A 25,032-nucleotide genomic window follows, 5' to 3' on the forward strand; every position below is an offset into this window, starting at 1 on the left:
CCCTGGTGGAGGATAGTCTGACTTCCTTAGGACCCAGGACCTCTAAACTATGGTTATTCATGGACCCTAAGGTCCTCTGCGGGGTATACCAGGAGAGGTGGTCCGGTAAATACGAGGGCCCTAAGCCTTGAACCTTGGCTTCAGCTCCTGGTTAGTGATGGTAGAACTTAACCAAGGGTCCTGGTTCAGATACCACAGTTGCTTAGTTGCTGTGCTACGCTAGGCTAGTAAGACCAGTGAGGCTGCTGTGATATCCTTCCCAGGAAGTTGTGGGTTGGCTTAGTGCCACATGCAAACATGGTATATATTTTCAATAAAATAGTGTGAGAGAGATTTACTCTGTAATGGGTAGGGATGGAGGTAAATTCAAGTGTTTGCCTTTTAAGAAGAAACGACCTAATTCACCCGTTTCAAAGCGATTTGCGAACTGCAACGCAGTTATGCAGTTTGCACTTCTATTGGCAATGCATTATGCACAAAAATGCACATCTAAGGGGAAAGATGCATAAATATGCATGTATTAGGAAGAAACGCTTGCAGACTTTTGTCCGTTTAGTCAAAACTGTATACGAAGAGTTGTTTCTGAGGAGAAATTCGCACCAAAATGCTGGTGAATTTTCATGAGGGTTTTTGAAGAGAAAATTTGCAGAGTGCTGTGGAGATGTGGAGAACTGAATTTAATTTTGGGGAGGCAAGATATAAGTTACACATGTGTGACATTGTCAGGACATGTGCGCCCACCAACATTACATGCAAGAAGAGAATTCTCAGGAAAAGGGGAATGAGAAAAGTCTCAGTGAATAAATATCAAGCCAGTTCTAAATCATGCCAGGGGGAAGTTCACATATCACGATTACGTAAGCATTAGGTGCCAACTTTTTGAGAAATGCCTTTTAATGACCATTGATTAGATTAATAAATTTTATGTGACAACAGTCTGGCAATTTCCTTATTACTGACAATGACAAGCCTATCAACAGGTGCCCAGTTTGTTTTCCTAAGAGTTGTGTAACACGAACACAATGAGCATTTATTGAGTTCTCTTCTTGCAGGAGACGAGTGAATACTGAAAGCTAAACAAACATCTGTATTGTTAATTCACCACACTAAAGCAGGGCCCTAGCATCATTGAGCTGTTATTGTTTGTATTAGCATGGCTGGTTTGTTGTCTTTTAGATATTTGATTGCTATTCATAGTGTATTGAATGTCTTGTTCTTTTTTATTGAATGTTACGTTGAGGCTTCAGTACAAGGGGATGAATAAATTAAAGAAAAACAACATTTGGTTGTTAAGTGTTTCCCTTGATGTTCATATTTAATATGTCTGTGAACTTGTTACATTTTGGAATTGTCCTTCGTTGCGTGTTATTCCTTTTACACCTTTACTTTTTCATCCACAGGACATGCCTGCGGTTTAGCCAAACCCTGAACCTGCTTGCCTTCAATAATCTTAATGATACGTCTCCAAGGTCTTAGAAATCTGCAGCCAAGTGTGGTGTTACTAGAGCCAGCAAGGCAACATTCAGTTGCATATCAGGATTCAGGAAGCAGAACTGGGTTCTTAACTTGGAAGTATTTCTGCATGGGTCTTTGAGAAATGCTGTGGTCAGATATTGCTGCTCAGCAACTGTTCTGGGCAAGAGGCCTCTTGCAGTTGTCAACTGAAGACCCTGCTGCTAAAAACAGGCACAATCCCAAGGAACAGCAATGGGTTTTTTCAGCTATATTGCTGCTCATTCTGAATTATCTCAGAGTGCAGCATTTCATGAAATGACGTTTGGTTTCCTTTCCTCAATGATCACCTACATTTCTTCACTACCAGTTGGAAATTTCATTGCTGGATATCTGCAGTTTAGCTAATTGATGCAGTCTTCCAAATATTTGGCTGGGAAGAGAGAGTTGCTTTTAAGAGAGTTGAAAGCTGTTAATAATAATAATAATAATAATAATAATAATAATAATAATAATTTATTATTTATACCCTGCCCATCTGGCTGGGTTTCCCCAGCCACTCTGGGCAGCTCCCAACCGAATATTAAAAACACAATACAGCATTAAACATAAAAACCTTCCCTGAACAGATGTCTTTTAAAAGTAAGATAGTTGCTTATTGCCTTGACATCTGATGGGACGGTGTTCCGCAGTGTAGGCACCACTACCGAGAAGGCCCTCTGCCTTGTTCCCCATAGCCTCACTTCTCGCTGTGAGGGAAACGCCAGAAGGCCCTCAGAGCTAGACCTCAGTGTCCAGGCAGAATGATGGGGGTGGAGATGCTCCTTCAGGTATACAGGACCGAGGCCGTTTATGGCTTTAAAGGTCAGCACCAACACTTTGAACTGTGCTCGGAAATGTACTGGGAGCTAATGTAGTTCTCCCAGGACCGGTGTTTGAGGCAGCTTTTGCTCCTCAGGGTGTCCACACAATTTCCTTTTGAACCATTGCCCCTGAATGCACACGTATGGTAAAGGGGAGCACCCTGGTGAGGGCAGAACGTCCGTACCAGTGAGAGTTGTGTAGAAGAGCAGAGCTGGCCCAACCACTTGGCAGGGCAAGGCTGCTGCTTCAGGTGGTAGAAGTCCCCCAGGTGTCCTCCTCACAGGTGCCCTACCTGCCCCATCACCTCCACTAACAGTGGAGAAGCGCCACTGCCGTTGGCGCCAATTTTGGACACCCAAAATTTTCAAATCCATTTGGGGCAAGATCTGCCCTCAGATTGGTGCAATCTTGACATAAATCAGTGCCACTGGCAGTGCTGTCTCTCCTTCAACAGTGGATGTGGCAGTGAGCAGCAGCAGCAGGAGGAGGAGCAGATAGGTGGTGGCAGTGGCATAGCGTGGGGAGGCTACGGGGGCGGTTGCCCCAGGTGCAGAATTATTAAGGGTGCAAAAATTCAACACCCGGTGCTGCCTCAATATAGCTGTGTGTGCATCTGGGCTCCATCTTCCCTGTGTGAACCAGGAAGTGACCTCTCCAGACAATGGAACGACTCTTCTCTTCTTCTCTGAACTCTGTGGCTGCAATCTCCTGGGTGATGCGGACGCTGTTAGGCAGTTGAATTTGGATGTGTACTCTATCCATTTTCCTCCTTCCCAACTCCTCTCAGTGCAGCCCTGGGTTCTGGCAACCCACGCTATGCCACTGGGTGGTGGCAGGAACAGGGGAAGGCAGTACTTCCTGTTTCACCTCAAGAGGTGAAATGGGGCACACGGCCTCTGTAGAAGAGGGCATGCCAGCAGGTGTGGCATTTCTCGTACCTTTGTGTGATATGACAGGCTGCACCTGCCAGAGTTCCCTCATTTGTACAGCTATTAGGGAGGGAGAAGGCTTTTCTCCTAGGCATGTTGACATCCTACTTCCTGGGCTTATGGATACTGGATTGAGCTTGCATAATGTCCTTGTTCTTCCCCTGGATACTTCCTGCACAGACACAATCGTATCACCGGAACAGCCACTAGAGCAGCAAACAAGTGAGACAGCGTTCAATGAAACAAGGATAAATTGGGCTTGTTCGAAAACCTGCCAGCCAAATGGGAAGTCTCCCAGCAATTTAGAGCTCCTAAGCAATGATTAATAGTTATGCAAGACTCCCAAGAATAGTAAGAGGGGGTAAAGGCACATCTATAACAATAAATTTACTTCTGTGTCCAGTTAATTCCTTTTCATAGATGAGCCTTCCCACCTCCTTAATTGTTATGGGCAAGAGAGACACCGTGTTAAATGAGAGAAAAGCTTCTTTATGCTATGACTTCCCCACTTTTTAACCATGCACACATTTATATCAAATTATTTATGGACTGCCTTCCATTGTGAACAATACAAAATGGTATGCAAAAGAAAGGCAGTACAATAAAATGACAATAAAGCAGACTACTTAGAGTTTAGTAAGACTGGTAATAGGTTTGTGTGGATCTGCCAATTTCGGTTCCTCTCAGTGTCTCATTTTTCCAATCATATGTTAAGTTTTCCACATTTTAAAAATTAGTATGCAATTTTCTTTTTCAAAAGTTCTCACAAAAAATCATCAGCTTTTTATAGTGCACATTTATCCTAACTTTTGCCTAATATTCACATTTCTGCAAAGCACATTTTTCTTAATATTTATGTTTTCCCCAATATAAGCATTTTATGCACAATTTACCTATCTATCATCTATCTATCTATCATCTATCTATTATTGTACACATTACCTCACTGGAAACTGTACTGCAAAATTCAGAGGACTGTGAATTTCATTGCTTCAATTCATGGCAAAAATATTCAGAGCTCTGTTTGTCTTTGTTAATAGAGAGGATGTTGGAAGAAAATCACCATTTGCTTTAGTCAAAGAAATGAACATGCTGTCTGCCAAGCACTATCTCAGCGCACTATTCCTCATTGCAGATGTGATTGTTTTTTTAAGTGCTTTGCATCTGAATTTGATTCTGAGTCACAGAGCAAGAACTGGAAGCCAGTGCAGAATTGCTGTATGTAAATATTTTCTCTACTCACATCTGTTGTTAAGATGCAACAACAGGGAGCTCATTAGTAGGGCATCATGGCAGTTCAAGAGACAGTATTAGGAACCACAACACAGCCAAGGGTGAACATCAAGAACACAAGGCATTAAACCTCCTACATGAAGACAGCACAGAAGAGTTTTTGCTCATAGTTAAACATGGGCAGTTTCCCCCCCTGTGTTCTTATGCAGTTTATCCACCATCAAGAAATCAAAAGAGAACCTTATTCAATATGTTTTGCCCCAGAGGTTTCCTGAACTTTGCTAATGTGTATTGCTTGTCTGGATGGAGGATAGACAGTGGTTGCCTAGAGGAGTTCCCCATCTTTGGTTTAAACGGTAAATAGTTGTGCTCTGGCAGCAGTTCACATCTTATGACGGTGAAGAATGAAGCCCCTCAAAGACAAATATGTTGAAGACTTGTGCCTTGTGCAGAAGATATTGTATTATACTGAAGAAAGCTGGGATATCCCTTTGAAAATATAACAGTGGCAGTTATCCATATCAGTTTTGAGGGGCGGACTTTGGTAATCTTTCTTAACCACATGCAAGGCCAGAATTGGATCTTCTCAATTATGGATCTTCTCAAATTTGCACCCAGCTTGGCTCAGTACCCTGTGCAGGGAAACTGCTCGTACCACCCAAAATCTGGCACTGTCTGTTTTCAGCACAAATCAGTTTCCTGGGAAAGCATGGAAGACTGCTCTTGTTCACCTGTAAAAAGGTAAAGGTAAAGGACCCCTGACAGTTAAGTCCAGTCGCGAACGACTATGGAGTTGCAGTGCTCATCTCGCTTTACTGGCTGAGGGAGCCGACGTTTGTCCACAGACAGATTTTCCAGGTCATGTGGCCAGCATGACTAAGCTGCTTCTGGTGAAACCAAAGCAGCGCATGGAAATGCCATTTACCTTCCCGCCGGAGCGGTACCTATTTACCTACTTGCACTTTGATGTGCTTTTGAACTACTAGGTTGGCAGGAGATGGGACCGAACAATGGGAGCTCACCCCGTCGTGGGAATTCTTACCGCCCACCTTCCGATCAGCAAGCCCGTGGCTCAGTGGTTTACACCACAGTGTCACCTGCGTCCCTTGTTAACCTGTAGGACTTGGGAATAGCCAAAACCTCCAGGTAGTTAGATGGGCAAATCTGACCACATTTGATGGGCAGTTTCATGCTGGAAGAAGCAGTCGTTCAAATATCCCACTCGCAAGCCAGTTCCAGCCGCTGTGACTCTTTATGTGCACCCAGTAAGAATGTTTGTTATGTAAAATGTTACCATAGTGTGGAGGGAAATATACAGTAAGTTCTACGGATGAGCAAAGCCTGGAACCATGGTTAAACCATTTCCAATCTGTATGTAGTTTTTCCAGGGCTTCACCCTGGTACATGGCATGATTCATTACATAAGTGTTCCTCGAGCATCATTCTCGAGGCCTCTGCCTCCATTGCTAGACAACTTGTTTAGTCAAAGATTAAGCAATTAGGAAGAAGTCAGATGCCTTTCCAGGACTTTTCTTCCTCATTCAGAAAATCAGGAGATTTACCACTTGGCCCTAGTTCATCCTAGGACTTACACTGTGTACTCTAAGTGAGCCCAGTATTGTTTTAGGGAACGAAGGCTGGCAGACAGCCGAGTCAACTGTCATTAACAAAGTCTTTGCCGGTATTTGTCACAGCTAGTATGTATGAGAATCCAGTTACAGCCTGACAGCTGGGAAGTACAAATTAATGTATGTTTGCTTCACTTATGCAATGTGGAGAGGATGTCCATTTGTTTGCTTTCCTTTAATGGACTTTGATTGATTTCCTGAGTCTAAAAGCTTGGGTCATAATCAGGAAATGCCAAGAGTTATACAACGTACGTGCTGTATGGAAGATCACATTTTCATACAGAGCAGAAACCAGCGCTTCTGTAGGTACTGGCTACAGCAGAGGTCGGCAACCTAAGGCCCATGGGCCGGTTCCAGCCCATGAGCTTCCTGGAACCAGCCCCAGGCCGTTCCATGGATCGGCATGGGGATTCCATGCTTTCTTTCTGCGGAGCCATTTCCCACAGGAAATAGCATGTGCGCATGCGCATGGGCGCTCCGCCGTCCAGGAAAAGCACCAGAAATAGCTTGAGTGCATGTGCTGGTGCACGCACGCTCTGGCCCACCAAGAGGTCTGCCAGGGAGTGGACCGGACCGGCCTCAAAAAATGTTGCCGACCCCTGGGTTACAGCAACAAGTGATTTTTGCCTAACGCACTGGGCAAATCTTGACTTTGCCCAACAAAGTGAGTCATGCACAAGTTAGGGACTCAGCTAGATTGGCGGAGAAAAAGCCAATTATATGCATTGTATATTCAATATAGGGACGCGGGTGGCGCTGTGGGTTAAACCACAGAGTCTAGGACTTGCAGATCAGAAGGTTGGCAGTTTGAATCCCCGCGACAGGGTGAGCTGCCGGTGCTCGGTCCCTGCTCCTGCCAACCTAGCAGTTCAAAAGCACATCAAAGTGCAAGTAGATAAATACTTCCAGCAGGAAGGTAAACGGCATTTCTGTGCGCTGCTCTGGTTCGCCAGAAGCGGCTTAGTCATGCTGGCCACATGACCCAGAAGCTGTACGCCGGCTCCCTCGGCCAATAAAGCGAGATGAGCGCCTCAACCCCAGAGTTGGCCACAACTGGACCTAATGGTCAGGAGTCCCTTTACATTTACCTATATTCAATATAACATTCTGCCACCAGATGGTGCTGTGGAGTCCTGCTTTTCTCTACCTGTTTTCCCTGTTTAAATTTACAACATGTTTAACTGAAACACTTCTTTGATGTGTCTAGGTCCAGCCCAGAAAATTGGAGCATCAGATATTTTCATAAGACACCAATGGGACACCAGTGGCACCGGAAGTCAGGTTCTGCCGTCGGGGGGGTGGGGGTGCATGACATCATGACGTCACATGCACTGAGCTATCCAATGGTCTCCCATGTAAATCTTGGACACTCTGGTGCTGGGAGGGGCGCAGTGCTAGGTTGGCCTTGACAGGCAGCAGCTTCGGGTGCCACAGCATGTGTGTGTCTGGTGTGTGTGTGTGTGTGTGGACAGCTATAAATTTGTGTCTGAATGATGAAACAAGCTGTTTTAAAGTTTAGGTCCTAGCAGGGAGTGGGTCTTTACCGGGCTCCATTTTCAACAGTAAAATGCTTTGTGCCCCCATTACTAAGGGGACTGTTGAATGATGAGGAACTTGTGGCCCCCCAGATGTTGTTGGGTTCCAACTTCCACATACGCTCCAACTTTTTCTATTCAAAATCCAGGACACGCCCCCCCCCATGCCTCCACTCACCTACCCAACACTCCCCTGCCCGCCACAGCTGCCTTGGCCCAACCCCCACCCCACCCCCTTGTTGCTCACACTGCTCATTCTTGTCCTCCCCACCTGCCCACCGTGTGAAATTGGGGCACCCTGGGGTGAAGACAGAGACCAAGGTGCTCTAAAGCAGCCATCCCGCTTCAGACTTGGCACCTGGCAGGTATGCTTCCATCTGCCCCAATCAGGGTGGTCAACGGTCAAGTATGTTGGGAGCTGTACTTCCAGGGACAACTGGAGGACAATAGGATCCCTGTTCCTGGGTTAGATGCTGCTGACATCTCCTCACAACTGAATGCACCCACTTCCACATCACTAATGCCAGCCACTGCCTTTTTTTCTTGCCTACCCCTCTTGAACTACCTGCAGAAGGAAGTACAGGCGATCCATCTGCCCTCCAGAAGAGTGTGGGAAGCTGAACCTTCGGCTGTTGTTGTTAGCAGTAGAACGGCTGGCTGCAGTTAGAGGCTCTAGGCTTCAGTTGTGTTTGATACTAAAATAAACTAGGCCAGCTTCTTTTTTGCATGCTATCTCAGTTCTTACTGGAAACCTGAGAATACCTCAGACTGGGGATGGGAAAATACGTCCATTTTAGTTTCTCTCCATCTCTCATTTTCCAGTTCACCATATTCTTCCATCACTTCAGGTTCTTTTTAAACCCCACAAGAAAATTCACAAGGGTGAATTTCTCCTAATATACACATTATTTTGCGCAGCATATTTCCTTAATATGTATAGCTTCCAGAATTGAATGCTCCTTGTATTTTATTTTCTCCAGCATGTGCATTTTAATACTCATTTTACCTTAGTATATACATATTTGTAAACACTGCTTTGCATTGCCCTTTCCTCGAATCCTCAGGAGCAAGCCCAGCCCAACCCCTCACCCCACCACATCATGAATAGCTGAATAAAGTTTTGAATAAAGTTTGGGAGAATATCCCCACCCCCCGCCCCAGCCAGCCAGCCAGCCAGCCTTACGTTGCAGGTGGGAAACTGACTAAGTGGAATATTCCACATCCCAAAACCTTCAGTGGGTGTTCCTGGTGTTTTTCCTTCCAGATGGTTTCCAATATAACAATAAACAATGTAGAAAATAATCTTTAGTAAGCCTCAATAGAGCAACACATTGAGAGTTTGCAGGGGGCATGAATTTATGAAGTGGCTTATTAGCATAATTACTAGAAAAGGTTAAACTTAACAATCCTAAATGTGCATAATCAACTGTACAGTGCTAACAACATCTAGGATTTTTAATTATGTCTAGACGATAGCCCTCCTTGGGCGTTTAAGCCAGGGGTCAGCAACCTTTTTCAGCCATGGGCCAGTCCACCATCCCTCAGACCTTGTGGGGGGCCGGACTATATTATTTTGGGGAAAAGGAATGAATTCCTATGCCCCACAAATAAGCCAGAGATGCATTTTAAATAAAAGCACACATTCTACTCATGTCAAAACACCAGGCAGGCCCCACAAATCACCCAGAGATGCATTTTAAATAAAAGGACACATTCTACTCATATAAAAACACGCTGATTCCCGTACCATCCGCGGGCTGGATACTTCTTGTTCTGTAAACTGCTTGGAGGTCATTTGTGGTGAAAAACAGAAGATGAAGGACAGCAGACATTTCAGAATATGGTACCCACCTGCTGTATACAGTTGGGTCTAAGAGCAAACGTCTTCATCCTCTTAAGAAATTACTTTTACTGAGATTTTCTAGGTACCCAGGTGAACCTGGTTGTTCCTTCTCCAGAAACTGGAAGATTTCAGAAGCACCTGGCAAGCTACTTCGAGTTTATCATTTCTATCGGAATAAATAAAATGGAAAACTTTGGGGAAAGGGTATCCTGCTATTTTAAGTGTTATGGAGGAGGAAGTTTCACATGGCTTTCTTTCCCATTGCAAGTAATAATTTATTCTTTGGAATCTGAGGCTTTGAGAGATTTATTAAATAGTTTTCCATCTATGAATAGTTGAGATAAGCCTATATACACAGCTATCGTTGCCCAGAGGATTTGTTTGCTTGTTTTTTTAAAAAAACAGGCAAGAGAATGCTTCCTTCTTATTACTAATCCTATTAATCTAAACCAATTTCACACTTCTCTGAGAGCAATTGAATCCTGAGTTAATTTTCAAAAAAATAATAATCAAACACGCCCCCCCCCCATGGATTTATGTAACCAATAAGTAGGTAGGGGAACAAGCTGCTGTCTCTGATTCTTTATGGTTAAGTTGTTCATGGTCAGAACCAGGGGCCATCCTCTCCACTGAGTTCCTGGGCAGCTATTTTAGTACTGGAAAGGTAGTAGTGCCACCTTTCAATGGAAACCACATTTACTCCCTTGTCTCCTGCACTGAGTACTTAGGAAGTTGTCTTATAGTGCGTAAGACTATTGGTCCATCCACACACATCCCCAAAAGCCCCTCTCCTAGTGGAGATGATTTCCCAGACAATCCAAATGATACACTACCACTCATATTGGAAGAAACCAGCTAGGAAAAATGGTTGGGGGATTGGCAAGGGGGAAGGCCTGGGGAAAGAGTCAGCTCTCCCTTCCTACCTCACCCTGCTGCACTTTGGATCTCCCCCAATATGCTTTCATGGATCTGGCCCATAGGTCTGCTGCCTTCCTGTCCCATTCAGCCCTGGCAAAGGCCAAATAGCTTTACAGGCCTGTGGCATTGTAGAAAGAGGGATGTGTTGTGTTGCCAGGAAGGTCACCAAGGAGTGGTGGGTTATAGAAAAAGCGATGCAGACGTCCTTAAACGGAGTTCAAAGCATTTGCAGCAATAATGCCATCATTATGGAGTGCAGTGATGCAATTTTTATCACTGAGCAGCGTGTGAAAATAAAAGAAAGTACATCTGATCGCCTCTGATCGGAACTGGCGGTCAAAGGTAAATAGCTCTCCAGATCAACAATTAATCACTAGCATGACCTTTTATGTGACTATATGCTTCAGGATCAATAAATGGCTCTTGTGAGCAGCTTCATTATATTTGATGTTGCTCATTTATTCATTAATCACATTTCTACCCCGCTGGCAGGAGCTCAAGAAAGTATAAGGGCACATGGGATTCTTGCATGGTAGCCTCATTATAAACCTATGAAGTCGGCTATGGTTAGGGTAGAATTGCTATTTGTTTATTTGATAAATTTATAGTCCACCTTTTCATGCAAATGGTGACTTGCAATGCTGTTAAGATTGTAATTTCTTAGTACAGACTATGAACCTTGGTAACTTCTATGGCTATCCTTCAAGTTGAGATGAGCACTGAAAAGAAAAATTCAGAGATTCTTCTGAATACAAGTTGCTGGAAACCACAGGAGATGAGAGTGCTCTTGTACAGGTTTTCCACAGGTACCTGGTTTAAACCATGCTCAAAGTGGCTTACAACACGGAAAAAATACATAACGATAACCTAAGTCATAAACAATAAATAAAACATTAAAAAAATACACACAACCAAACTGAACAATTTCCACATCAATAGCAACAAGATCTAAAATAAAGATACAAAACAACAACTCCACCAATAAAACCCATCAGCCCAAGAGCTAGTTCAGCAGCCTCAGCTTTTGTAGCTGGAGTCAGTCAAGGCCCTGCCCTTGACTGTAAGGCCTGTAAGGCAGGGAGCAGATCTTCCAGGACTCACAGCCAAGATGCCAGGTCTTCTGTCCCGACAAGACATTAGTTCATCAACTGTGGGTAGCATGCTCATTGGTTCACCAGGAAACTGAAGGAATGGCATTCTGAATCTCTACCTCTCTCAAGGGAGTTTTGTCTTTCACCAGCAGCATAAGATGGAGAAAGACTCCCTGCAGCTACCTGAAAAACGAGAGAGGGAAGAGAGGGAGGAGAGTACTTGTGCCAGCTTAAAAGAAAAACAAATGCATTGTAGCATGTGATTCCATGGGCAAGAGGCTACTTTGTCAGATGCATCAGAAGATGGATCCAGACAGTTGTCAAGGCTGGAGTCAGATGCAGATCAAAGGAAGAGTCAGTTGCCGGTGAAGTTAACTCTTTATTCAAGGAAATTGGATGCAACAAAGCAACACTTCCCGGAAGGTTTTGCCCCTTTGGAGCAGTTGCTAGGACTGAAGGTTCCTGCCTTCCACCCATCCTAAGGCTCTTCCTCTCCCAGATGTTTCCCAAGCAGTCTCAAACTGCACCTGCACATCTCTGGACTCTGTTCTACTCTCCTCCTCTGCATTCATGGATACCAGGTGGGGAGTGGAGCAGAGCTTGTCACAGCAGGAGAGGGAGACTTCTGGGGTTCTTCAGCAGTCTCTTGACCTCCCTCCTCTACTTCAGCCTTGGAGCCTAAACTGTTCCGTCACAGGTTCCTCCTGCTCACTAAAACCTTCAGTATCCAGCATCTCTTCCCAAGCTTGCCCCTCTGATCTTTCCTCAGTGTCCCACCACCAGTCCCTGGGCTCTGAGCCTTCCTCCTCTGGGATCTCCCTTGGGGGGGGGGGTTCCCCGGCTGGCACTTCCCACGACTCCTCATCAACCAGCCAGTCCCTGCCACCAATAGGGCTTAGATTAGCATTTCCACAGGACTGAGGGTGTCAATGTACTGCAGGGGAAGAGTGTTGGAGGGGCACAACTGAGACCTGGGTTCAAATCATTGGTCGATACTGGTCCAATCACAGTTTCTCAGTCTACTATTCATTATTATTTTAGAAGACCCCTGCAGATGTCCAACTTGATTAGGCAAATGCAGAGTGCCTCTGTGAATCTCCCTGGCTAGAGCACGGGAAAGGGTTTTCATCAGTATTTTTCCATGTTAATTGCCATGAAAGTTAATTGAAATCAAGCTTTGTTTTTAATAACATTGTTGCTTCTGGCTCTTCTATAGTCCTCCATCACACTGTCTCACTTTCCCCCCCCCCTCTTTGCGTCACACAGATACATTGAGCTGTTAATTCTCATACCTAGATTGTCTCTAGACAATCTGCATTTTTCTAATTGCTTTGAATGATTAAACTCTGGGTTTTTATTTTTTCCCCAATTAAATCAAACACTGGGTCATGCTGAACTTTTCATAAGACTATTAAATCAGTAGAAATAAATCATTCCATTGTTTCTGTTTTTGCAGCAGAACTAGTAGTCACATCCCATCTATCTGTCGAACCACTTGCATTTGTGTTGGTTGCCAGGTAAACTACATTTTTATTATTAACAACTTCAAGAGAGATTTTTAGAAATCATGCAGGCATATAATTCCTAATTTGAATGAGAAAATGTCAAACTGTCTGTCTTGCAGCATAACAAGTTCTCTTTGACCTAAGGAGGATTGATTTTGACAAACAAATAAAGAATGCTGTTTATTTTTTCATTATAACGCGGGCAGAAGGTGGTTTGGTCCTTGGATGAAACACTCTAATGAGTGGAACCAAATTGTTCAGCTCCTCAAAGATTTGTTAGAGATGGCAATGGACCCTTTCCTACCCTACCAAAAATCTAGAATGTACCGTAACTGGGAAGGTGGGTTGGATTCCGCAATCCAGTTCTGGCATATGCAAAAGGGCCTATCTTCTTCTCACTGTGCTGTTGACCCCCACTGGCAAAAAGACGAAGGCATTGAGGCATGGGGAGAGGGACATATGCACTCTAGCAGTGTTCTTCAACCTTAGATGTTGTTAGACTACAACTCTCATCATCCCTGACCATTGACTAAACTGGCTGGGGATGATGGGAGTTGTAGTCCAACAACATCTGGGGACCCGGTACTGGAGGACACTGCAAGATGTGTGCTCGCTAAGCACATGCTGCTCTCCTAAGCTGGATTGTGGCCACAGCTATGCAGTACATTCAGTTAGAATGAGCTTTTGGCACATTATCGAGTCCACTGATGACCATATTTCACTGGGAATAGATGATGCTCCTTATTTTGAGAAGAAACTGATACTAATTACAGCAATTTGAGGAGCTTCGAGAATGGCTTTAATACATCATTTTTTAATACAATAGATATTGATTTCCACATTTCTGTAACATGGATCTAATTATCTTAGAGGGCTTTCAGAACTTCTGACATCCACATCGTTTAGTAAAATCTATAACAATCCACTGCAATAATTATCCAACTTAATAAAGGGGGAAGAAACACACCCACATACCACTCAAAACATTTCAATTCCTTGTACAGCAGTGTGGAAAATGAAAATCCAATTGGAATTGGACCAAAAGAAATTATTCTGCTGTTTTTCATATTGCAACAGGTATTCCTATGGGCACAGGTAAGGTACCTTTTCTCTAGGCTTTAATTTAGTGAATAGTAAAAGTGGTTACTTCAGTTGGTGCAGTCATTATAAGAATTTAGTTTCTTTAGTTGTGAATTTAAATTGCAGGTGCAAAGAGGACAGTTTTTGATCCTCAGATTCTAAGGCAAAGGTGGGGAACCAGGACCACCACCCCAAGATGTTTTCAGACTACAACTCTCATCATCTCTGACCGTTGCCCATGCCAACTGGGGCTGATGGCATCTGGAGTCAAAAAAACATCTGGAGGGCTGCAGGTTCCCCAGCTCCTCTCTCAACCTCAGATGGATGTTGATAGTTGTTGCCTATGAGCTACTGAAGGGATGCGGGTGGCGCTGTGGGTTAAACCACAGAGCCTAGGACTTGCCGATCAGAAGGTCAGCAGTTCGAATCCCCGCAATGGGGTGAGCTCCCATTGCTCGGTCCCTGCTCCTGCCAACCTAGCAGTTCGAAAGCACGTCAAAGTGCAAATAGATAAATAGGTATCACTCCGGCGGGAAGGTAAACGGCGTTTTCGTGCACTGCACTGGTTCGCCAGAAGCGGCTTAGTCATGCTGGCCACATGACCCGGAAGTTGTACGCTGGCTCCCTCAGCCAATAAAGCGAGATGAGCGCTGCAACCCCAGAGTCGGCCACGACTGGACCTAATGGTCAGGGGTCCCTTTACCTTTTTATGTGCTACTGAATATAGGTACTGAATAGAGAAGAGTCCCTGGGCAAGTGAGGAGCCCTTCCCTGCCAATGGGCTCTGGGAGGTTTGCCTGCTTGCAGTGGCTGGGCAGCTGGGTCTAACCAGCTTTTAATTTCCCACAATGCCTCAGAGTGCTGCTAGGTCATGGGAATTGTAGGAAATCAAGAGGGCAGCTAAAGCTTAGAGTTGTTGTTGTTGTTGTTTAGTCGTTTAGTCGTGTCCGACTCTTCGTAACCCCATGGACCAGAGCACGCCAGGCACTCCTGTCTTCCACTCCCTCCCGCAGTTTGGCCAGACTCATTCTGGTAGCTTCAAGAACACTGTCCAACCATCTCGTCCTATGTTGTCCCCTTCTCCTTGTGCCCTCCATCTTTCCCAACATCAGGGACTTTTCCAGGGAGTCTTCTCTTCTCATGAGGTGGCCAAAGTATTGGAGCCTCAGCTTCAGGATCTGTCCTTCCAGTGAGCACTCAGGGCTGATTTCGTTAAGAATGGAGAGGTTTGATCTTCTTGCAGTCCATGGGACTCTCAAGAGTCTCTCAAGCTTAGAGTACCAGACTAGAAAACAATTGTGAGGAGGTGGGCATGGTAGGAGTCAGCAGTAAGTCCTGTCTGGGGGCTGGGGTCTTGGTAGCACCCACAGATCAGGAGCTGATATGAAACGTATGTACAGTTCATAGTCCCTAAAAACAAATGTATTCATATTTTATGCCACTTTTAGCAAATCAAGCTATTTCTGTACAATGCATACCAGAAACTTTCCACATTTGCAGAATCAGTAATATTTCAACTGTTTCAGTCAATTTTACCATTGAAAGGAGCAGGAGGTTGTTGTTGTTTTAATCTAATTGGAATTAGTGGCAGCATAATTTAATGTATCGTTCTGGGAGTCGGATACTCCCTGTTTTCCACTGCAGAAAGCCTCATTTGAAATCCCAACCTGAGCATGACTGATCAGAAGTCCCAATCCTTTCAGTGAGACTTGCTCCCAAGTAATGGCATATAGTATTTCCATGCCAAAGCTGCAATTCTTTAATATGAAGTCCCATTGAACACAAATGCTGTTTCATGTACTTATGAACCTGACATTCTAGTTAATGTGGGATTCTATGTAATTAAAATCATCATGTCAGATATTTCTGAAATATGGACCGGTTTATGACTCTCTAGGCACCAATGCCTACCAACTGTAAAATAGCTACAGCAGCAAAGGTTCATCTTTCATATCAGCTGTAAAAACAAACCTTGCTGTTCATAATTTACTGGCTCTCTCAAATGCACAGACCCAGGGAAGAGAGGGGGGCATTCTAATACATTTTCCTACTTCACATGGGGCAACGAAGAGGACTAACATTGGAGCTTATACACCTTAGTATATCCCTGAGAATACTTGTAATCCACATGCAACATAAAGCAAATGCACCCCACAGGTGAAGAAACACAAGCCAAACCACAGCTGCAAGCTGAGAGCAGGAGTGCAAAGACACTTTGCATAAAAACCACAATATTTAATCAAAGGTCGATCTAGTCCAACATTCTGTCTCCTGCATAGCTAATCAGATGCCCCAAGAGGCTCATAAAGAGCACATGAAGAAGATCCTATTCCCTGTGCCCAATGGCTGGTGACAAGAGAAATCTCCAGGGCTATCTGCATTAGATGATTCCAGCAAGCAAGGCAAGCTAAACACTGCAGACAAAAATTGCTGAAACTCAACCAAACAACTGAAAGAAATTCAGAGTTACCATCTGGTTTGTAGACATTCCTGATTGACCCCATTTATCAATCAAACCCTTCAAGTGAGACAGATCTGTTTCTGTAAGTTAATTTACTGAGGGACAAACGAGTCCACAATCTCTTATACTCTATATCCTGTTGGCATCAGAATAAGAAAAGGTCCTTACTTCTCAGGATCAACAAGTGATCACGTTTCAGCTTCGAAAGCATATTCTCTTGACTTGTCCATCTTCTGCAACAAAACCTCCGTTCCTCTTAGAAAAATGGTTATCTTCCTCTAAAGCTCTAAGCTGCGGTGCAATGACTACTTCTATACAAGAAAGGTATATACTGTATATATATATATATATGGAATCTATATTGGAGTTGGAAACAGGGAGGAGCTTATGTGATTCTACAGGGAATCTAAGGAAAATGGATGATAATAAATGGCTTCCTGTTTCACAAACATCTGCAGAGGTCCAGCACTTCCAATGCCATTTATACCAGATGTTGATACACATATTTACAGTTCAACATAATGTATATATAACTTTAGACTAGAATGCATTTTTGGAGGAATTCCAGCTTTAGTCTCGACTGTGCTTGAGTGACCCTAACTCACAGTACCCAAGAGCAATGTTTTAAATATTCTAATGAATATGAAGATATATATTAGCAATTTTAATTATGCTAATTTATAAGACTCCTGATGTTGCTGTCACAACACTATAAGGTGTAGGGGCCAGTCTTAAAGGTGTATTTTGGTGATATTATGTGACTAAGAGGTTTGAATCCAGATGTAGGCTGAGGTTATGACTGCAACTTTAATCGGCTTCCTTCTTTGAATGGATCCTTCATTGTTGTTCTTTTCACATGGAAAGAAGTGGCTTCTTTCTGTTACCTACTGACTTTATCTGTGTCCCTCAGGTAAAGTCTGAGGATTTTAAGCTGCCACACACTATGAGCAATTAAAACAAATGTTAGCTTAAGTATTAACTTTTAGCAGCTGCACACACCTGACCGTTTTCTGTATAAAATATGAATTTATGAAATAAAATTACAGAAAGGACTGTTGGCTACCAACTTGAGTGGTTTTAAAAGAGGCCTGGACAAATTCACAGAAGATAAGGCCAGCAGCTGCTACTACCTCCACTGTTGGAGGCAGTAATGTAATGCTGGAAGCCACAGGAGGAGAGAAGGCTTGTGCTTGGGTTCTGCTTGCGTGTTTTCCACAGGCATCTGGTTGGTCACTCTGAGAAAAGGATGCTGGACTAGATGGGCCACTGGCCTGATCCAGCCGGCTCTTCTTAAGTTCTTATGAGCATTACAACCCTCTGAATTCTTCTCTGGTTCAGATTTCAATTTGAGCTAGAAGAGAGCTCCTTCTATTCACCTGTATCAATGCAGAGACCAGGGTGCTGCTGAGTTAGAGGCAGGAGAGGTGAAGGCGGGAGGGACCAGAGGTGCCAATTCCCTGGGGCCCTGGGTGCCCAAGCACCCACAAAATTCCACATGTAGGGGCCAGGCACACATAAATTTTGGTGCCAGGGCCATACACGCTGCATGGCACCCACAACCTCGGGCACCCATCATCGCAGAGCCAAGTTGGCACTGCTTGGAGGGACTTCTCTTTTCCCCCTCCCCCTCCTCTATGGCAATTTTGTAAGTATTAGGAATCATAGGACTTCTATTGGCAAGGAGCTCCACTGTGCTGGTCCAGGGGGGAGGTTACCGTGGGGCGAGGTCCAGGACCTGAGTCGAGGGTCGGCAGACAGTCCTCCATGAGCGAAGCGGGGTCCACAGCGAGGAGCCGGTCAAGGACAGGAACTCTGGGGGAACCGGACTGGGTGCTGGCCGAAACAGCTCTTCGACGACGTTGCTCCCGCAACCTGGGACCGGGCTGACTGGACTTTATCTTCTCTGAGGCCAGGGGCGGTCCCGGCCCCCAGGAGACCCGCCTCTCCTGGCCTTGACGAGCACTCCTCCTGGGAGAAACCAGTTCCCTCCGCCTCTCTGCCCTGAGCCTCTGCAGTTCAGGAGAGGCTGAAGGGTTACTGGACCCAGGGGGAGACTCACCTGTAGGCACTGAGTCCTCAACCACCTCCGGAGCCAGAGTGGATTCACCTGGTGCCTGCTCCTGAGGATCCGGCACAGGTGCAGGCGCTTCAGAATCAAGGCCCTGCCCCAGTTCAGCCGGCCCTGGAGGCGGGGACTCCTATGCAGGCTGGGATTCCTCTGGTTCAGCCTCTGAATCGGATTCCCAGGCCATCACATCCACGTTAACAGCTTTGTTCTTGGTAAAGGTTGACCGAAACTCAGGAGCATGGAGGACCACCAAATATACCCCGTCAGAAGTTTTCAGTGGTGGGTTATAAGGAAGCAAGTGATCCTTAAGGCTCTTTGGGTCCAAGTTGTTTTGGGCTCTGTGAACTAATACAATAATTTTTGAACATGGCCCAGAAGCAAGTTAGCAGAAACCACTTTTGGTTTTGGGTATGCAGAAACCACTTTTAATTTATATGTTATCCATAACAGCCCTTCCAATTTGTGTTTGTTTGGATTTTTAGCCTAAATGTGCAATGACCTTTGGCCAAGGCATTTTTTAAAGCAGGGTCTGCTTGCTCTAACATAAAGAGGACATTATATGATCTATACCTCAGTGAGATCACTTTTCAAAAGACCAGTTTTTGTTGTTTAGTCGTTTAGTCATGTCCAGCTCTTCATGACCCCATGGACCAGAGCACACCAGGCACTCCTGTCTTCCACTGCCTCCCGCAGTTTGGTCAAACTCATGCTGGTGGCTTCGACAACACTGTCCAACCATCTCGTCCTCTGTTGCCCCCTTCTCCTTGTGCCCTCCATCTTTCCCAACATCAGGGTCTTTTCCAGGGAGTCTTCTCTTCTCATGAGGTGGCCAAAGCATTGGAGCCTCAGCTTCAGGATCTGTCCTTCCAGTGAGCACTCAGGGATGATTTCCTTAAGAATGGATAGGTTTGATCTTCTTGCAGTCCATGGGACCAGTAGCTGGGACAAAAGGGCCAACCTTTAGAAGAAGAAGAAAGTACAGCCTGTGCTCTGCTCATTGCATGAAAACCATCATATCGAGCCTGGACATCTCCCAAGTGTATTTTTAGTCTGTATTTCCACCTTAGATATCATAAAAGCTACATGCTGGTCTCAGAGAAAAGGAAACTTTTCCATTTCTTTCCTCCTGCTGTTCTCCCTTACTCCTCTGTTCAGACTACAATGAATAATGATTTTATAAACCATTGACTGACATTCCCCAGCGTTACGATCTTTGTACTGTTTTGTTTGAAAGCAACGGGAAATCTCACACATCTGGAAGCAGCAGGTTGTTTCCTACGGTAGCTCACACCACAATCAAGCAGTGAGTTTTTTGATGGCTCTAGTCATTGTATAATGAAGCCGCTTAAATTCCATTGAAGTAACTGGAATATAGGCAGCCTGACAACATGAAGACTTGCAGCCTGTTTCTCTATAGTTTACATCCTGTTTTTGAACTCAGTCCATCCATATGTAGATGACTCAGGATGGAAACTGAGTCATCTGGCAGGGCAGAATCAAGCCTTTACAAACTATACAGAACTCTCATTGTTAAAGAAAAAAGTGGGGTTAAATTAACCCCCTATATCAGCCTTCCCCAGCCTGGTGTCCTTCCTTATCCACCTAGACCAGTATTGTCTTCTCTTACACAAGGACTGACAAGGGTCTTTCCCATCACTGGTACATGAGATCCGTTTAACTGGGAATGCCAGGGATTAATCCTGGAACCAGCTGGTTACAAAGCTTATGCTCTCCTGCTGAGCTGTGGTCCCTCTTCACTTTTACAACATTCATAAGAATATAAGAACAGCCTGTTGAATTAGGCCAGTTGCTCTTCTATATATTTTTATTTTAAGTTTTTACAAATATTGTTTACATTCAAATATAGTCAGTTTTATACATATCTAGGATTCCCTGAATCCTTGAACTTCCCTCCACCTCCCGTGGTTTCCACAGTACTTCATTTTATACTGCATCTTATAATATTATCCAAATTGTATTCAAATTTCCATATATAACCATAGAATTATTACATTACAAGTGTTATGTTAATCCTGCTAACGTTTTTAACTGTGTACAGTGTTCTTTAGAATAATCTATAATCCCCCCCCCATTCTTTATTAAATTTCTTATCTTCTTGGTTTCTGATTCTCCCTGTCAATTTTGCCATTTCAACATAGTCCATCATTGTGATTATCCATTCTTCTCTGGTTGGAACTTTATCATCTTCTAGCCCAGCCCCTTGCTTTCATAGTGACCAACCAGATGTCTAGGAGAAGGCCACAAGGAGGAGCCAAGCACATCAGCACTCTCCCGTCCTGCGGTTTCTAGCAACTGGCGTTTTGCATTCTGGATCCTGGGATTTTATTTGGGGATTCACTTTATCGAAAGCACAAACTTGAAATATCTCAGACTTGGAGGTCTCACAACTCTTTACCCATTCTAGCTTCAACTGCTCTAAAAAAGGATTGAACAAATCTATTACTACTACTACTACTACTATTTTTGAATTGTTAAAGGTACTGGGTTATTTCACAACAGTTCAATGTAATGTCCACACACAAATCTATTATTATTACATTTGTATCCTTTTCTCCAAGGAATTCAAGGCGGTATGCACACTTTTCCTCCTCTCCATTTTTTCCTCACAACAGCCCTGTGGGGTAGATTAGGCTGGGAGATAATGAATAGACCAAGGTCGAACCCTGGTCTCTCAGGTCCTAATCAGCACTCTAATAACTACAACACAATGGCTCATAAGACATGTAAGGCACCTAGGCAGATCAACCATTGGGTTTCTGCCACCATGATAGCTAATTGGACCTTCAGTGTTCAGAGGCATTCTTTCACTGAACACCAATTGCTGGGGAGCAACAACAAGCAACTGGACTCTTGCCTTCAAAGCCTGCTTTTGTGAGCTTCCCAGAGGCATATGATTGGCCTCTCTAGGAAATGGGATGCTGGGCTAGATTAACCTTTAGTCTGATCCCATAGGATTCCTCCCATGTTCTTAGGAAGATCCTAGAACACATGGCTAGTATGAATAAAAACCTGCCAAATCTCAGGAAATAGCCAAAAATGAACATGCATCCATCCAGTATCTAAAAACATGTTCTGAATTCAGACTGATTAATCTGTCCTGCCTTTTCTAAGAACTGCATATTCATTAGTTGTTCATTAGCCCCAATGGGCCTGGGTAACATCAGTCTAAATAGTAACCCTGTAGAACAAACTCCAAATTCTTCCATGGAAAGATACTATTACTTTAAGAGAGGCTAATGTTTGTATTATGCAGTGTTATTGATTTCTCTGGATGAGCATCTATTTAGATTACAGGAAAAACACACGCTGTTCAAGGCATTCCGAAGCTGAGAGTCAGGAAGTTGGAAATTGACAGATTACTGAACTTGCTGGGCAGGATTGCACACAACAGCATGATGGTTGCTTCCCAGAAACATTTCTTTCAGACCTGTGTGTTATATAAAACTCCATCAAAGTCATTAGAATGGCTTTGAATGTTGTCACCTCCAGTGATCTTTCTGGGTTGATCCACTGAGAAGGATAATGGGCTTCTTTTGAAACAGGATGGGGAATGTTTGAACCTTTTTCATTCCCTTCTGGGAAACAGCCTGAGGCCCGCATACTAGTGGTAGGAGGAACTGGAGGTGAAAGTGGGTGAAGCTATAAATGTCATACCCGCCAACTGCCCCAGAAAAACTGGGACATCCTCTTTTCCCCTAGTGAGAGTATGGTGGCCATTTTGAAAGCCTTGTTCTCATGCGTTTGGGGGCCAAGATCTCGTGGGTCATGTGACTTGTATGGGATTTTGGACCTGGAAGATGGCATCCCGGATTTGGGCCATGTTGTGTTGGAGGGTATGGAATGTAAACATTACCTTAGTAGAGTGGGCTACTTTCTAAACACACTCACATGCTCCTCTCTGTCGTCCATCCAAATAAGGAAGAGGCATGAACAGTTACATAATGCATTCTTGCCAGGCAAAAGCCTGGAGATGCCATTAAAGTACAGTGATACCTTGGGTTACATACGCTTCAGGTTACATACGCTTCAGGTTACACACTCCGCTAACCCAGAAATAGTGCTTCAGGTTAAGAACTTTGCTTCAGGATGAGAACAGAAATCGTGCTCCGGTGGCAGCAGGAGGCCCCATTAGCTAAAGTGGTGCTTCAGGTTAAGAACAGTTTCAGGTTAAGAACAGACCTCCAGAACGAATTAAGTACTTAACCCGAGGTACCACTGTAGCTCGAAATACGGGATCAGAGGTCAGGAAGAGAGGTGCAGAGGGCTGCATTCGGCTCCTGGGCCTGTTGTTGCCTACCCCTGGCCAAAAAGCAGTGAATCATCAACTCCCTTATTGGAGCCCTAAACGCAAACTAGGTAAAAGGAAGTGTGCTTAAGCTCTTTTCACTTGATATATTGATCACATGGAGAAGTGGAGGGGGTTCCTGTACAGTGCCCCTGCCCCTGTACTGTATGCATTCTATGCATTCCACTGACTGCATAGAAACGATGCTCATATAAGTGAATGTGCATAGGGCTCTCTTTATGTAGATGAGAACTTTGGAAAATGAGTTTCCCCACAGAGGGAGAAAAAGAGCTGTACCTGCATGACCTCTAATATGTCTCTTGCTTCAGTCCTGGACCTACGGATGTCCATTTTAGATTCCCATTTTTTCAGATCTTCAGTTCACTTCTCTACATTTCCACATCAGTTTGCATTTGAAAAGTCCTCACAAAAATTCACCTGCATTTTAGTGTGAATTTCTCCTCTCACAGACATTTTGTATGCAATTTTGCCTACTATGCACATTTTTGAAAAGTAATTTCCACTAATATGATGTATTTTTGCATGCTGGCTTGTCATCTTGGATGCTGTGAAATTTGCCTCTAAGAAGTTGCCATGGGAAATTTCATATTTCCTAACTTCATATGCTACCTTCATGCATGCAGCAGGACTTTTCAAGTCAATTCAAATGAATGAAAAAAAGTAATTTAAACATTATTATTTATTATGCTGTCTTCCTGACTAAAAGCCTACAAATTCTCTAATAACAGAAATAAGTGCCATCAATAAACAGTTAATAATCTATAGACCTTGGTTAGCTGAATGCCGCCAAAATGTGATAAAGTGTGAATATTTGTCTGAGAAGTCACAACACATAGCCAAAAGCTCTCATACAGCATATATGTGCACAAATTGTAGCACAGAGGTCTCCTTTAAAAGCGAGGAGAGAAAAAAGGCACATCATTAGATCTGGGAAGTTTCAATTGCCCTAATGAATGTTTGTTGATTTAGCTCCTCCGGTTTTGCTTTCCTGCTCTTAAGAATGAATCAGAGCCAAGGCTAAATAGTGTCTCAGTCAATGTGAAAGACAGAAAAGCCAAGGTCTTGTGCAATTGGGTTTTTATGCGCGCGCACACACACACACACTCCCTAGAAGTTACCAGGGAAATGCATTTCATTTCACTGAAAGAAAGAGGTTAAAAATATAAGCAGCAGCAGCAGCAGCAGCAGCAACAACACACACACACACACACACACACACACACACACACACTCCCTAGAAGTTACCAGGGAAATGCATTTCATTTCACTGAAAGAAAGAGGTTAAAAATATAAGAAGCAGCAGCAACAACAACAACAACATATACACACACGCACACACACGCACACACACACACACTCCTACAGTAAGGTCAAGATCTAATAAAGAAACTCAGTTATTACCATCCTTAATATGGGGGTGGTCAACACTGTAAGGATGAGAGAATCTGTCAATATTGGTTTCTCCCCATTTCTCATTTTTCCAAAGCATTTTCTTCAGTTCCCCAATTGCCACATCAGTTTCTGATTTTTTTAAAAAAAATCCTCATGAAAATTCTCAGCGTATCAGTGCAAATTTCTCCAGAAATGCATGCAATTTTGCCTAAGGTGCATACTTTTGCAAAGCAACGTTCTCCAACATAACGAGCTTTTCTAGGTTACTTTCCCCAAATGAACCCAGCGGGCAGCTGCTGCAAGACTCCATTTTAAACTGCCCCCAAATATGTGTAATTGACCTAGATGCCTGGAGCTGTGTGCCTTTGCATGTGGGATGGCCCTGGCCTCCAGCTTAGAGGAGAATGAGCCAGCTGAATCCTGAAGAACTAGACAACTTTCTTGATACCAAAAAGGAGGCTAGCAGTCAATAACCTGTGGTACCCTTGCTAGGAACCTCACAGACACCTTCCCCCAAGCCCAATTTGTTTGAGGAGTTTACACCTGTCCAAAGGAGCAGAGAGCACATGAGATAGGAGCCCCCAGCCTATATCACCTTCAAGTTGGGGGCAGGGGTTGACCCTCTAAGGAATCACACTCTTTTGGTAATAAGGGAGGGATCATCTGGGCTCATAAGGTTCAACTCTACTCTTGAATGGAGGAAATT

The sequence above is a fragment of the Podarcis pityusensis genome (genome assembly GCF_964106645.2).
Source record: "Podarcis pityusensis genome assembly, chromosome: 11".
Lineage (NCBI taxonomy): Eukaryota > Metazoa > Chordata > Lepidosauria > Squamata > Lacertidae > Podarcis > Podarcis pityusensis.